This window comes from Corvus moneduloides, chromosome 6 (assembly GCF_009650955.1).
Source record: "Corvus moneduloides isolate bCorMon1 chromosome 6, bCorMon1.pri, whole genome shotgun sequence".
Taxonomy (NCBI): domain Eukaryota; kingdom Metazoa; phylum Chordata; class Aves; order Passeriformes; family Corvidae; genus Corvus; species Corvus moneduloides.
In genome coordinates this window covers 57,116,837-57,133,731 of record NC_045481.1, presented here as the reverse complement: position 1 = coordinate 57,133,731, position 16,895 = coordinate 57,116,837, and the positions used below count along the sequence as shown (strand labels likewise).

Genomic DNA, 16,895 nt, shown 5'->3' with positions numbered 1-16,895 from the left:
AAATAAACAGCACCTAAACTACAGCTCAGCAATGCTATCTGATGGTCACAGTGCATCAGATTCATCAAAAATAAGGACAGAAAAGAACAGTGAGGCAGCCCTTGAAAACAGAGCATACCTGTTGGTTCAGGCATCCACATCGTAGGGCTGAGAGGGAATTCACTGCCATTTACCACAGCACTGACAAGGGTTTTGAAAACTCATGGCCAGCTGGGAGAGGCTGAGAAACTATAAAAAAGCCAAAACCAAACACATACAGCATTGTTTGGCAGAACTAGAAACACTGGCATGTTTCTAATAATTTCTATTAGGAAAGTGTTGTTATGCAGGAGCAATATTTACAGACTCTGACACTTAAGGAGAACTCAGAGAAGAAGCAGAACAGCATCTACTGAATAACACTGGGTTACAGAGACTATTTCAAATCTAACGAAATTACTAATCTATTCTTTTAATCTGATAATGTTCTACTAGCAAATACAACTTTTTTTTTAACAAAAGCATCTGATACTACCATTTCTTTGGATTTAATTAGACAATAAGGAATTAAAAGCCAGCTAGATACAACTAGAAACAGTCAAAGCAATTTGAAATAATTAAACACTTTCTTGAAGTGTATTTAAATAAGTTGTTGCCTTGTCCTTTCTGACCACTGGTGGAGACAGAACAGTGAATTACACAGATAAGAGCTGCATAATAACTGACTAGAAGCAGGGTATTAAATACAGAAATTGTCTCATGTGGAATAGGAGGGTTCTTGTATTGGTTTTAGTTTACATTTTCTTTTGTACTTAGGGAAAGAGTGTGATAATTACAGCTGATAGCAATTAGAGACAAATGGCAAAAATGTATGAGATTACAAAATTTGAAGGAACTACGTAAATTAGAAATACATGCAATGTATCAAATATAAATCAAAGCACATAGAGAAGTTAAAAATCAACACAAAGCAAGCTGTCAAAAAAGAGCATTTCCCTGTGAGATGTTCCAAATCCTATTAATCAAAGTTCAACTTTCTTGATATTTGCCACCTTACCCTCTGCTGAAAGCTGCAGAGGCACATCCAGGTGATGTGTCCATTCTTCAGTTTCCAGTTCAGAGGCAGGCACATTATAATGTAAACCACTATTGATTTCAGTTCACTTTAATACCCTGGACTGTGAACTGCGGTGGTGGTGGGCTCCAATTTATAATCCCTGTCAGATTTAGCTCCCACAGCTAAATCCACAGTGGTTGTGAATAAGAGAACTTAGAAATCATTTCAAAGTGAAATATGATCCAAACAGGCGAGTACAGTTTGAGGATATATACACTGAATCAGAAGGTAAATTACCAACTTGCTCTTCTCCTAAGAGGGACAGTTTAATTGAATGATACCATGAACCAGGAGCTCAGACACACCCTGTTATGAAACACTGCCTGTGTGGCAGAGGCAAATAGAAGTCGTGGCAGAGCTCCTCCAATGTTCTGGACACTCTGCAGTGCAATACAGCAGCCCTTCAGGGAACTAATTCCCCCATGTCTCTTCCCTCACCCTAAAAAGTATCTCCCCAAATGAAGTGAGCCCAACCACTTCATCAACCCAGTCCTCAAAAGAGCCTCCCACAGATGTGCTGCACTCTCTGGGTGGGCAAGATTACCACCAGTAGTGCTGCTCAAAGGTCTGTGACACGCAAGCATTGCACACACAGGCTCTGTGTTCCTTGACATTTCACTTTTTTGTGCTTTTCCTTCCCAAGCCCACATCTCTTCAGACCATAACCTTCTATAGACACCCACCCTCCAAACTATAGTTCCTTGGATAAAGCCAAGGATTTAAATCTGTAGAAGCCTTCTTAGGGTAAAATTAATAATGTCACGGGTGTATTCTGTCTCTCCAGTGATAAAACTCCACAGTCACAATATCTAGCCCAGTGGTAGCTATTTATCTATTGATACATTCAATACAAGATTACCTCGAGTCACTAGAAAAATGACTAGGAATCAAGAAAAAAGAGAATAAGAACATCAGATTAACTATAAAAGAAGTTTCTTCTATACATGAAATAAAGGTGCCACATCTTCAATTTTTAAATTTTCTGAAGGACTGGGCAGATGTGTCTAACACATGGTCCTTAAGTAAAGTTCTGCTAGACAAGAAAAGTTGATGATTTAGTAGTAAGTTGATGATTTTCCATCTGCAAGTCTTATTATTACCCAAACCAGTGACAGCAGCCAGCCTCTGCTGCCTATTGGCACCAAGAAATACTTCTCCAGCATTACATGACTAACCAGAAACACACTAAATCTCATCCCCTTACCTAGACTAGTTCTGTAATTTAAGAAAACAAATCAAAATCAAAACAATGTGAGTCAATCAAAATGAGATAGTAGACAACCAGAACCCCATTTTCGTTTGCATTTACTTTTGCAACATTTTACAGTCTGCACTTTGGCAAGCAAGTTCTGTCATCATATACATAGAAATACTTGTAAGAAATAAGTATGTCCAAGCACTTTCTGCAGGTCATTATAATGTGTACAAGTTTTGAGAATGCAAGCTGTAGTTCACATATACATAGAGGAATCCCAGGGGCCCGCCCAATTCATAGCCCTGGGGAACCTAGCAGTTCACAGGGGCAATATCAGAAGACGAGATATTTACAGTGACAAACTGGCACCACTGAGGCAAATACTAATGAAGCAATGTCAGAACGGAGCCCACAGGAGCTTCTACAGGTATTTTAAGAGAAACTTATGATCTCTGGTATCAAAAGCCACAGGAAGATCAGTAAGAATTAAAATTGACAATGTGCCAGAATCCACCTACTATGAAACAGAAGGTCACTACAAATCCTCATTAAAGCTGTCTCTCTGCTTTGGCCTGATTGAAATTTTTCAAACAGTTTATTATTACCATGAAGGTAAGGGCTGCAGTTGCCCTGCCACAACCTTTTTCCAGGACCTTTGCTAGAAAGGTAGATTTGAAACAAGGTAGAAAACTCAGAAATTGCCTGAGGACAGCAAAAGGCTGCTTAATCAACTGCTCCAATCTCCAGCAAAGAAGAAATTCTTCAAGATGCCAAAGAGGTGTTAATGATAGATATTATAAAAGGGAGCTGCTACAGTATATCTTCCAAGGACTGCTACAAAAGCCTTGCTGGCAAAAGATCAAGAAAACAGCTTGCAAGTATAAGACCATATCTATAATAAAAGTACAATGTGACAGGTTTAAAATCCATAAGCTATGCTGAAGTACATAGTTCAGAATCCCAATGACCCAGCTGGAACTGAAGTTATTGAAAGCCTTGGCATTTAACCACCACAGAAAAAGAAAAGACCCCAAAGCCTTCTCTCATCTTCTCACATCTCTCCAGTAGACCTTACGCCAGGAAGCACAGCAGCCCAGATTGCTTCTGTGTAACCAACTTGGAATACCACCATGTTTGGAAAACTTGAGCAGAGGTTAATCATGAAGAATGCTCAACCACAGCATTGAGTAACACAAAATAAAACCACCAAGCCCACCACAGGTCCTTGAAACAATGGGACAAGCTGAGCAGCTGAGCACGTGTATGGCAATATGGTCTCACATGAGCTTTGCTGGCCTCTGAAGCAGTGCCTTAGCAGACAGTGTGGCCATGCATTCACTGAAGTACGGCGAGGTCCTCCCAGCTCATTTCCTTTGACTCTTCACTTACGGTGCTTTGGTTCCTTTTGCTCACCACATTCATTGCAGTTCTCCCTGTCCCATGCACATCTACTCAAAAAAGGAGTCATCTTTCTAGGTCAGAAACCAGAAAGAAAATCTGGAAACATCAGTTGTTTGCTCCTTCAGGACCAGCAGAGTATCACTGTACTCCTGAACCCCAAACAAACCACAAAATCTCCCAACAGTCTCAACCTCTCCCCCCAGATCCAAAGGATGATAAAGGACCAGCATTTCAGTACTACCCTAAGTCTGAGAAGGATCAGCATTTGTTCATGTCTTTGGCAATCTCACTTCTTTTGTGCCCAACAAGCCCTTCAACTGAGCAAAGTTTAACTAACTTTGATCCTGCTAAACATTTTCTTTCAGCAATGGCACCATTATCAAACATCTGGAATAACCCAAAGGGACTGTATGTAAACACAAACCTGCAGGGAAGCTATTGGGAAAGAAGTACATGGTCACACTCAAGTCCTGAGATACGAGCTGGCGAGAGTGCTCTGAACTCTTGAAAGGAGAAATACTGGTGGCTGGAAGAGATGGTGGGACAATGAATGTCATTGAAGGAACAAGCAGATGTCCGAAGAGTTGGAATGAAGGGAAGGAGATACATTAGTATTGCATACATAGATGAAGTTCAGCAATCATGGAATTCGCTAAGAAAGTGAGGTTGAGGTGTCTTGAGAGATTATTAGTGAATGGACAACAAGGGAACCAACAATAGAACAGGTCATAAGTGATCCATGACACGGAAATGCTGAAAAGCAAATAAATGAAAAAAACAGCCTACACCTCAGTTCTTGGCTATGTCCAATATTAAAAGAAATAGATAAAATCTGGGTTAAATCTGTGACCTAACACACTATCCTCTTTATCACAGCAACTGGTGCCAAAACTTTTTACAGCATCTAAAAAAAATCCTGTAACAAAAAATTGTGATTTCTGGAAACACTTGCTTTTTGTCTTCTGCTCATGCCTTTCTGCAAGTCTGTATGCTCTTCCACCACCTCTGTCCTCACCTCAGCCAATGGCATTACTTATACAAAACATCCACTTCTTTCTCTCTCTCCTGAAACCTTCACCAGGCTCTGATTTACCTTCATAGCAATGAGAAGAAGCAGCTGTTTGACTGTTACATTAAAAAGTATCTTTCTCTGGAAAATTTAAAACATCCTGCATCTACCTCACTTGTATCAACACCATAACCATCCCAGCTAAAGGAAGAAAGGATAAAAAGTATCAGGTTATGTCACTGTAAAGTAGTGACGTCAGACCTGCATACTTTTTACCAATTTGTCTTTGTTTTATACAGATGTAAGGAAATAAGGACTTAATTATTTTGTCCAAAACAAAATAAAGGTCAGTATGATTCCTTACAATATCTCCTGTTTCTCCTCCTTGTTTGTTTCATATTTCCAATAAACAATGATCAGGGTTCTGCTCTTGAGCTCCATCTCTGTATGTTGCTGTACTACTTGGATGTCACAAAACTGTTTTCACATTTGGGTTCCTGCAGGTGATAATCCAATACTGCACCATAATAAATGCATTAATAAAAACTTTAAACGCTTTTTTGTAACCTGGCTTCCCTCAGACTTGAGCCAAGCAAAATACAGGAGTGCATTGCATGCGTGCTGAACACAGTGACAAGAGGTATGACTGGCACACAAATCACACAGTAGGCACGCTGTGAGCTCATTTCTTTTCTGAAATGGAGATGTAGTTCCCTGGTCTGGCACACAGAAATGTGAAACTTTGCAACAGAGTTGTAAAATCCATCACAGCTCTCACACAGAGGCAGGTCTGTATTTCAGTTCTGCTGGTCTGGACATGAGGAATATATGGATATCACAATCTAGCTAATGGAAAAAAAATCAAACAGATGGGTATCTTCAAATTCTCACCACAAGAAGAATAGAGTGAGTAAAATGCAGTTTCTCTGTCCATGTTTTAAGTTCAACGTCTCTTTGCTTGGCTACAGGTTATCATGATGAATTATATTTTCTTTTGAATTCATTCATTCATTCACTTTGAAATGGAGGAGTTTTTGGCAAAAGGATAGCCTGAAGTCTTTGTATGATGATGCTCAAAGTTCCTTAAATTTTTGTCTGCAGAAGCTAAGCACTTATATAACGAAAAACACAGGAGGACACAGAATTACTTAATTCCACAGCTTTGTCCCAAGGAATAAATCTGCTGGAACCCTGCAGTTTTGCAATACATGATCCTCTTAAAGCATGATCTATTGTTTAGTTGCCTACATACAAATCAACTGATAGTGCCTGATATTCTTTCACTTAAGAATTATGTCTGAAGCTTTTCTAGGAATATGGTTTACATAATTACCCTTTTGCATGCATGCAAGAATTCCCACAAAAACCAGTAAATCAGCAATACCTGTGGGTGCAAAATGTATTTAATATCTCCACATTTTCAAGCTGTGAGAAAAGCTCAGAGTTTCCACCTGTTTTCACAGCAGCAGGAGGCTTGCCCTGGTCATCTGAAACATCCCGTGGGGCTCCAGATGCAAACCATGATGTGGTCAGACATTCCACCAGGCCCAGTTCAGCTTCTCACATGGCACACAGATAACTGGGCATGGTGTCACCTTCTGCCAGTGAATGGAGCAGGAACATGACTGCCAACAGGAACAGCAGAAATGGTGGAGATCAACCCTCCAGTGCCTGGCTATGCCTTTGGCATGAAGATCAAACTGATTAGCAACTTGGGAACACAATTTCCTCCCAGGCAGCTTGCAATAAGCACCATGATCCCACTCTGAGCCATGAGCTTCTTGCATAGATCAAACAAGAAAAAGGAACAAATACAGAAGGGCAGGAGCTAAGATTTACCACTAACCTCCTCACTTCTGACCCAAACAGAAAGCAAGCTACCACCTCATCCTTGCCAACAGCATGTATTTACAAGCTGGTCTACAGAGGAAAACATTTCACCTTCTGCTTCAAAAAACACCCTGTCTGGGAGATAAGGAGCTGAAAAGATATTAACATATAATTAATTATGCAAACAGAAGGTATTCGGGTGTCTGGATTAGGAGACAATGCAAGAAAGCATTTGGATAGAATCATAGAATCCCTCAAGTTGGAAAAGACCTTTAAGATCATCAAGTGCAATCATCAACCCAGCATCATCACCATGTTCACCATTAAACCACACCCTCAGGTAACATCTACATGATTTTTGAACACCTCCAGGGATGGTGACTCCTCCACTTCCCTGGGAAGTTTGTTCCAATGTTCTACATCGCTTTCTGTGAAGAAATTTTTCCTGCTACCCAATCTAAACCTCCCTGGGTACAACTTGAGGCCATCTCCTCTCATCCTGTCACTTGTTACCTATGAGAAGAGATCAACACCCACATCACTACAACCTCCTTTCAGTCACTTGTAGAGAAGGATGAGGTCTCCCCTCAGCCTTCTTTTCTCCAGGCTAAACAGCCTGTTTCCATAAAACAAAACAGGGAACAATAAGGAAAAATCCATTCTGGTAGAAGCTGGGCCATTCTTGTGTGAATATATGGATGTTCTGATAAGTAAGATAAAGAAGCTTTAGTACCATTGTTCATAGGCAAAATATATTTTCATTTGTCCATAAACCACAAGCCACACTACAGCAAAGACACTGCTTGCCTGGAAGCTGACCAAATACATTTCTCCTGAAGTAGCAAAGTACATCAATAATATCCCTCCAAGTCTTTTATTTCTCATTTGGTAGTAATTTACTTACTCCACATCAGCATTTCATCTTTGTAAAGATGCATGGAGACCCCAAATAAGCTCCTACTTTAGCACAGCATTAAAGCACTATTGGATTTAAGAACCAGTAAGTTCAGCAGGGATGTTCACATGCTCAAATCACCCTTGGGATTTCTGAATTCAGACAAGCAGCATTATCACTGGGAACAGGAGCACTACCTCACCTGTCCATCACAGCCCAGAGGAACGATTCTGTCTGGCCCCATCACCAGGAGCATGGGGAAAATACCAAAACACCCTCAGTGGGGAGGAAAAAGACTCCTTCTCCAACAGAAACTAGTGCAGCACTGATGCTATACAGCAAACAGCAGGAACATTTGGCTGTAACATTAAATGATGCTGTTAGAAGTGCCTAGGGCAGTGGGAAAGAAATGCTTAAGCATAAATGCTTAAAGTGAATAAAGGAGCAAAGGAACTGCCATAACAGACAAAAACAATTCCATATTTTCCTGCAAAAACAGTATCAGGTACCACAAATGAATACGTAAAACATCATGGCCTGGGCAATTAAATGGCAGCCTAACTACAATGAAAATCTCACTCTTATCTCAATGTTCAAAGGCTGGCTTCTCTTTAAATCAAAAGAGGCTCTCTCTCTTTTATTTTTAAAACTCCGAGACCTAGCTGGCTGGGTTTTTCTGTGCTACACAAATGAAAAGGGAGGCCTACATTAGTTTAAAAAAAAAAAAAAGCTCAGAGACAAAACTAATACATACATTATAATAAAAGAGCTGATAAAGAATATTCTGCCTCAAAGTTCATGCCAAGCAGGAGCAAGAACCACAGGATGTTGGCAACAGGTACTTTAAACCTCAGGTCAAGGATAGTTGCTATATGCCCTGTCAATACACTGTTAACCATGATTGATTTGGTCCAGTGACAGATAATCTATTATGCACTCGTACTTCAACTCCACTAAATCAAAGATAGTTTGTCTAGCAGAACAAAATGACACAATATAGGAGAAAGCACAGGGACAAAGTAGCAGTCTTCACCCAACATTCTTCTATGACAGAAGGAAACCAACATATAGCAAAAGGTCTAGCAAAACACAAAAGCTTATATTTCTGGAGGACGTAGAAGAGGAAAAGAAGAACAGTGTAATTAAAAAAATATATATACTGATGAAAGAAAAGCCATAGAAGTCCTAGTAAAATGTCAGCGAGAGCTGCAAATAGCCTAAACATAAAGAGCAAAGTAGGGAAGGAAAACCTGCGCCTGGAGTCAAGCTGTGTGATGTTTATCTAAACCTTTGCAGTGGGGGAACAAAACCAGGCTCACTATTTCTCATCACCTTCAGTACAAGGGGGGTGTCTTGGGGTGACTTTAGGATGCTGTATCCCCTATCGCCTGCTCTATGCCAGACATGAATCCTGTGCCTTTCTGTGCCTTTAAGGCAGACCCAAGAGAGACGGGAGGCAAGGCGGTGGAATTCCTTTGCCTCTCAGCTCTCAGCTTCTGCAGCAGGAAGAGAGTGACATTCTCTTGCTTTTTAGCTAGCTTCTCATTCATTAGTTGAGGAAAGGTTTTCCTGGGACTTTGGCTTCTCCTTCTTCTCTTCTGGACTGTTCAGCAACACCAGAACATCACTGGGAGGCCCTTCACCGTGGCCCGGAGGGGCGCAAGCCGCACCCCAGCTCCGGAGAGAGAGCAGAGCCACGCCTACAAAGGACTTTGAATTTTACCAGGTTCCCTCCACAGCGAGAGGTTTCATTATTTAGCATTATTCTTTTTCCGTGCCTGCGTGCACTCTGCTTGTTAAATAAATAACTTCTTTTCCACTTTCCTCCGAGGAATTTCTTCCCGCACTTGTGGGGGATGGGGCGGCTGAAACCTCTCTTCTTTGGAGAAAGAAGAACCCTTCTTTGATTCCTTCCAAAGCATGTCCCTTAATTTGTCTCAAACTGAAACAGGGGGAAAAACAGATTGGATTCTCTTCAAGTATCAAATAGCATAGTTTACATGCTTTTATTGACTTGCAGTTTCCACCTTATTCTCCCACTAGCTCTTTCCTTTTTTAATATGGATATCTGCCTAGAGACAAGATGTCTGGGAACACCACCTTCCAACATGAATCCCAACACTGATATCCTGAAGCTAAAGACTGCCGAGTGTCCAATACCTGCACAATACAGCAGTCTGCATGACCATGGAGTGCATTCATCCTCTTTCATTGTTCACTCTTAATATCCTGATGTTCACAGCATCAGTAGCCTGTATTAGAAAGAGGCAACATGCTTCTGTGAAACACATGAACTCCATTACTCTGTCACCCAGACACCCTTTGCTGGTCACAGGGACTGAAAAGAAACGGACCCATCCCATATAAAGAATTAGCTGAGGATGTAAGTAGACTAGGAAGTAGAAGACAGGTGCTCTATGTACATACAGAGCTTGAAGCTGAAAATGAAATGCTCTGCTGACTGGCATCCATACTCTGCACCCATCCATTTTTATACAGATTATAAAATAGCAGCTGGTTACTCTGAGTTGGATAAAAGTGTGACAGGCAAAACCCCAAAGGACTGTAAAGACACCTGCAGTGTGTGATTACAGCACAGCCCCAGAGCAGAAGTGCCATACACACTCTCCATCCCGCTCTGCCAGTCCAGGACTAGAGGGATGTGCTGCTGTTGGCCACCCTGTGAGCTGAGCTGTCCTCTGCACACCAACCAATGCCTTTCACAGCTGCACAAAGGCATTTGGGGCTGTGCTGAAGCACTTGATTGCTATGCAGGGGTGTAAAGGGTTATTAAATAAAATCTCCCCCTCAGGCCTTTTCTTTTAGAGGTCTACATGGCGTGGGCCAAAACTAATTTTCTCTCCTAACCACATCTAGTGAGAAAAGCTCAGCCATACACAGAATCTGTGTAATATTTGACAAGGACAAAAAGACTTGGAGAACAGTGAAATATCAACCTGGATATAGTGTTCATGCCCCTCACCATTTAATATGGGACAGAAATAAGTGGGTCAACCCTCATCACAGAGTAAATAAATAATATTTTACATTCTATTGGGCAAGTACATATTTTCAATGCAAAGTCATTTTACCAAAGTCAAGTAGCCTGCACATATTTTCGTGTTCCCTCAGCTTTATTATTTCCTTCCTTTAGATTTTACAGACATAGATTTTCTTTTAATTAAAGTATACATTTGTGTATAATTTTTCTCCTCAAGTTTGGCAAAGTGTTGTCAAAGCAAAGAAGGAAAAAAGCCCACCATAGTAGTGATGGTGACCTATTTCACTTCTGTGCAGCCAGCAGAATCAAATTTGCTTCAGCTTTAAATGTACTGCCAATTTGAAAAATTTAACACAAGCTTTTTTCCTTCTAATAATAGAGACCATTAATAAGTAACACTTACAGATTCCTTCCAGCCTTTACAGCATCTCCAATGTGCAAACCCTGGTATTTTTGTAAAGGCTGAACTACAGAAGACCTCCCAAGAGGCATATGGATCAGACCTTCTGCTCATATGAACCTACCCTGCTACCTCCAGGGGTTTAGGGAAACCATTCCAACTTAACCTGGCTGAGGAACTGGCAGCTTTAAAATGTATTTATTTTCATACTCTGACTGACACTGCACACTGACTAATCTAAGTATTTATTCAATTTTAGGCATCACTGAATTAATAATACTCAATTTATAGACAGTGAGTAAGGGAATGATGTGCTTGCTGCAGGTTGCACAAGAAGTCGGGACCAGGGCAGAAATAAAAACTTGCATTTCTGACAATAAGTCATGTATCTGACCAAGAAGCCATCCCATCCTCTACTTAAAAATAAATCACATGTACATTTGACCACAGAGGGGACACATGTTCAGGTGGCACAAATGGGCACAGCTCTTTTCTTGTCAGCACAGTTGTGCTCTGTTTCAGTAGCTCATCTGATCCAGACCTTATGCACATAAAAACTGACTCAACACATGAGAAACAGAAAGCTTAAACACATGCTAGGTGTGTTTATATGGTCAATCTAAAATTTATCTCATTACCAATGAAGCTCCCCCCACCAAAGAAAAGCATTTAAATTCAAACCATTTAATGGTACAAGCTAATTAAAGTAGTTGTTTTTAAAGCAGCCCATCTCCCCTCAAGCAGTTAACTTAGGCTTATGAAAAGAACATCAGATGATGTACTCATTTCTTATTACCATAAGCAGAGTGACTTCCTTGGCTGGATGATTTTTAAAGAAATCACATGGTGGTGATATAATTTCCCCCCGGTTAATAACTTTGGTGTGTCTGAGAGGCAAAGAGAGAGAAGAAAGGTCTCATTGCACCAAATAAAGAGCAATTTGAGAATATCTACTGTCAACTTTAGCAAGACAAAGCAACTTAGTCATATATATTCACATATGTTCAGTTCACTAGAAACTCTAAGTAGAAGCCCAGATCATGCTTGACACAATGGAGAGCATTCACAGGACACAAATTGCAGACTGTTTCCTATAACAGGCACAAAAAAGAGAAAGCACATTAAGAAAATGGAGTGCTTGGATATCTCATAAATAGAGAATGTCTGCCTGAGCAACCTGCCTTGCAGTCAGTCCTCAAGCACCAAAGGCACAAACTTGTGCTGTATTTGCTGACTGTGACAGAGCCTTACCCCAAATGCATCATTTTAAGAAAAAGGTTCACATCAAAAGTAGGTGGGGTCTTTTCCCCAAGAAAAAAAAAGCATCCCATCAAAGGCACAGGCACTTGGAAGGAGGCCTCTTCCTCTGAAAAGCAGTATTTCAGTAATATTTGATGGATGAATATTCCAACCCACAACCAATGCCTCAGCCCATCTGTGCCTTGCAGCCTTGCTACCCCAAACGCAACACCTGAGAAATAAATACAATTGCTGTCTATTTCATTGTATACAAAGAGCCTAATGAATTCGCATTTGAAATAAACTAGAGTCATTGAAGCTTTAGTGCAGCCATATATTAAGATACGAGTATATTGTTCTCTGTCCAAGAAGACTTCAACACAGGAGACATTAAACCATAAAACCTTTACTACCCGGCCAGCAGAGCTGCTGCGTGCCTGCCCGTGGCCATGACGCTCCCTGTACTTTCACAGCCCAGGGAAGTGCTCCTTCGGCTCCCAAGGGAATGAAATAACTCACCGGGCCAGTTTCCTGCCCAAGAATATATATAATTGTAAACGTGTGCCCACCTAGGAAACAAGCTGTATTTATGCACTTAGGAACAACTAGGGTAAGTCTGGCAAGACTTCCAAAACACAGCTAACAAGTCGGGAAGAGGACACTGAAAAACATGAACTGGAGACTGGAGCACTTTAAGGACAGGATCTGAGCAAGCACGGGAGTGTTCGCAAGCACCTGAACGCAAAGTCTTTCCTCAGATCAACGCAGCGAATCCCGATCCCCTGGTTCATCTTTACCACGACCCACCCAAGACTTGCAGGAGTTCGGAAAAAGTGACTGGCCCTGGGCATAAACTGGACACAACTTCGTCAGAAAAGCCTCCAGTGCTTATTTCCCGCCGTTGGGTAGCGATGCCCCTCAGCCCGTGCACGGCGATGCCCTTCAAGCCCCTGCACGACCCCTCAACCCCAGCTCAGCCACCCAGCGCAGATTTCCAGCCCGGCCCGAGCTCCCTGTCCCGCCCCTCAGCCCGGCCCTGCGGCGGCCCCGAGGGTCAGAGCCCGGCCCGCGGGGCCGCCCCGCCCAGCGCGCACGGGCCCGGCGGGGGCGGCGCTCAGGCGCCACCTGGCGGCGGCGGGGCGGCCCTGCCGCGAGCGACTCGTCCCTCATGCGGGGCAGGCCCTGCCCGGTAATTAAAATGGACAAAGCGGGCGGCAAATGAGGGTCCCGACGAATGAAGACCTTTTCCCGACCTTCCCAGAGGGACGGGGAAATGCCAGCAGGGGGCCACTTCCCTGAAATTATTGAGTCATCCTTGGAACTGTGGGGTCTTCCCATCAGCCAGACAGTCCAACAGAACACTGGGCGAGAGCAGAAGGTTTGGTGGGATGAGAAACTGTCATTCTGTTAACAGTGACCCTGCTCCCTGGCCCACATCCGCCCAGTTGTTCTGGCTGTTTATAGACTGACACCAACGTAAGACGTGTGCCAATAAAAACATGATTTAAAGAGGAGAAAGTCCTGAGCTGCCCAGCAGTCGTGGCATGGAAGCTCTGGAGAGCTGCGTGCACCGGCTGCGGAGAGGATCCAGCTCTGGAACGAGGGCAGGTCTGAGGCATGGAGAGAGAGAGAGAAGAGCAAGGGAAGTACAGGGATTACAGGCCACAGTAATGTGATCACCTCCTTCAGCAGCCTTACAGCACACACCCAACTTCTGAACTCCAAGGAGGTGCTCTGCAGGGTTGTGTTTTATGTGTCCCAGCACTCGGTGCTCTTGGGCTGTGATATCAGTTGGAACACGCTTACTACAATAATAAAAAATTGACTAATTAAGTCTGAAGGGCTTTTTCAATGCTGCATCAACCTTGTGCAAGCTGCAGACATATGTGGCACAGCCTCCCTATTCACCACGTCGCAATTAACAACAACAACAAAAAGATAATGTGTTGGCTTCTAACAGTACGTTCTTTTTGGTTTTAAAAGTGTCTCTGTGCTATCATTATAAGCCACTCTGGTGTGTTTTCCATGAGAGTTTTAGATGTCAGGATAAGGCAAAAATCCATAATGATCATTAGTCTGTATTTTAGGGACTCTGAACAAAAAGACTGCTGTCACATTGTTGGGCTTAGGGGCCCTAAGTATTCTTGGTGTTTTGTGTGTGCATTACAGAGATGAAATATTAGAGCAGCAAATACTATTTCCCAACACTTGTATTTTACAATATGTACATATGCTTGTATTCTGTTGTACTTTCCCTTGATATGTGTTTCAGAAATGCAATAGTGCATTTCCTGTCTTCCTAATAACAGTTGTTGCTTTTAATATGCTATGGAAAATCTTGCAAGTGTTATGATCAATGTAAAACGAGCTTGAATCCTACCAGTCTTTTTTTTAAAAAGATTTTCTTAACCTTTCATATCTTGGGATCTTCCTGAGCCCACTCCTGAAATTGCTGAATGGCAGAATCTCTGAAGATCGCAAGGGAAAGGATAGGAAATAATCTCTGTTTATTCAGGCATCATTACTATAAAAGCAGTAACAAAAATATCAGAAGGAATTGATACAATTCCCCTACTTCTTGTTGGTACCTAGGACTAAGAGCATGCCCTTCTTCCTACAATGAAAGCTACATTTGTTGTCTGAAGCAAGTTTTAATATAATCTTTAAAGCAATAGTTCTACTTGAATGAAACTACTAAAATAGATATAATTTAATAAAAGCTACTGTATGAACCAAATAACAGTTAGAATCTCTGTTACATATAAACGTACTAAATATGTTAAGGTTTTGGGTTTTTTTAAAAAAGTATGGGATCAGACTATATCAGAATAGCTGGAACTATGAGTAAAAGTTCTGTTTCTGCTTAAAACTAGTAAATGAAGAATTTTTATGATTTAAATAAGAGAAAAAGCCATGCCATTTTATGGCATGGGCTGTTTCTTTCCATTTGAGATTGTGCATTAATCCATTGTATCCAAAGGAGTCAAGTACTACAAACAAAACTCCAGTGGAGATTCTGCCAAACACCCTTCTGCATGTCTACGCTGCTGCCTCAGTTTTAACACTGGTCCTGCACTTATTACTGTGTGTAAGTTCATTTTGAGACATACACTGACTTTTTTGGGAAGTTCAGTAACTATCCCAAAATTTTTAAACTCATAATTTGGGCTTCGTACTCCATGGCTGTGTAAGGACAAAAAGCACGTGCTTTACAGAGTATGAAGTGATTCCAGTGGAACTGTGTCTGGAATCAGATCTAACTGCAAGGGATCATTAACCTCCCCTGCCACCTCCCATTATTGCACTGGGCTTTAGATTACACCTATTGCATCTGGTGTTAGTCAGAGCTGTCCGACTTTTCTGACACAAGCCCTGCTTTGCGTTTAAGACACTGAGAAGCTGAGCTCTAGGTACGCACATGCTGAACACAAAATGCATGTCCTTACTGTCCTTATATAGAAATATACCCTTAAGATGTATTTCTTACATAAAAATCTTCCCTCCTGAAGGGCTGTAGGGTAACAGCTGGTGCAAACCTGGGCAAGGCACAGGCTGATGAAAACAGTGTGGCTGTGACTGGGCTGTCTGGTCTGTGACACCACTCCTTTCCATTGCTCTATCACATCTTTCTGGTTTTACTTTGCAAATGTTGTAAGCTTCGTATCTGGAGCCAGAGGCAACATTATAAAGCCTTTCTAATGTTTTGTAAGACTTGTAAGCTAAGTTTACAGAGCTCCATCTCAAATGAAAAAGAAGTTTGTGTAGTAAAGAATACAGAGACCCACAACAGTACAGAAATATATTCTACATCCATGCCAAATTTAGTTATTGCTGGAATTATTAATCATGTAATCAAGACAGAAAAAGAGAGAACTGAATTTTGTTCCAAAGACACCAACCACATGTAGTCTTTCTTGTTTAACACTTTAAAAAACAAGAAGTTACTATTTATAGATCCTGCAGTGACTCCAGGTGCCATATGGTAAACATACAAAAATAGCACATATCAAGATATTAAAGTTGTTTCCCAATATAAAAAGCATCCTGTTATTGATAATTGTTTTAGTCTTGAAAGCCTTGCTCATAGGAGAAAGTACACTACTGCTTCTCTTGATTTAAATACATCTACTTCTACAAAGAAAAGTAAACTCTGTGACAAAAATTTAGAGGAGAGATTTCATTGTTCTTTGCCATTTAACAGCACTATTATTTACAGTTATTTGGAAAAAAATCACTAAACTGTGATATTATTCAATTAATACACCACAGGAAAATTAAAGTTATAAGATTGTGATTCAGTAAAGCTTTTAAGCAGCCTCATAATTTAACTTCGCTGACAACAAGTAAAATACATTTTCTTTCTGGGGGAGTCATTCTCTCAACCACTTTTAGTTAGCTGATGTAAATAAAATCCATGGAGGATGCTGCTAGGACTGTGCCAAGGTCCTCTCTGTCCACACCTCAGGGTAGACAGTAACTGACTCTAATATTTGCACATCCTTTCATTTGAAGGTTGTTTGATATGTACTGGTGACTCCTATTTTCTGTATAGAAATCTGTAGCATGTTTTTACATAGCTTGGTATAAATGCTTATGTCCAGGAAAGCTATGCTGCAATGAGTACAAATCTCTACATCACAACTGTCTCCAAGTCACATGTTTTAAAAAGATTACAAGACAATGAGAAGCCACGTTTCCTCCTGTCACATCTATACAATTTTTACTGCTTCATGCCTGGCAAATATCAGTAAGTCAGGGGGTTCCAATTGTGGAATAATCAAAATTATGTGTCATAACCGAAACTCTTATTAAAACTACTCTCATGATTT

The 16,895-nt window shown here is 41.2% G+C and overlaps 1 long non-coding RNA gene across 2 annotated transcripts; it reads right to left on the bottom strand.

Moving 5' to 3' along the window:
- Positions 1 to 9,547: 9,547 nt before the first annotated feature.
- On the bottom strand, positions 9,548 to 13,063 carry LOC116444887. Of its 2 annotated transcripts, XR_004240575.1 has the most exons (4): positions 12,802 to 13,063; positions 12,480 to 12,597; positions 11,624 to 11,714; positions 9,548 to 9,678 (listed from the first exon to the last, which is right to left on the bottom strand). It is a non-coding gene; the product is annotated as an uncharacterized LOC116444887 (long non-coding RNA). The 2 variants fall into 2 exon arrangements; XR_004240574.1 differs by having other exon boundaries at positions 11,624 to 12,597.
- Between the last annotated feature and the right edge of the window lie 3,832 nt (positions 13,064 to 16,895).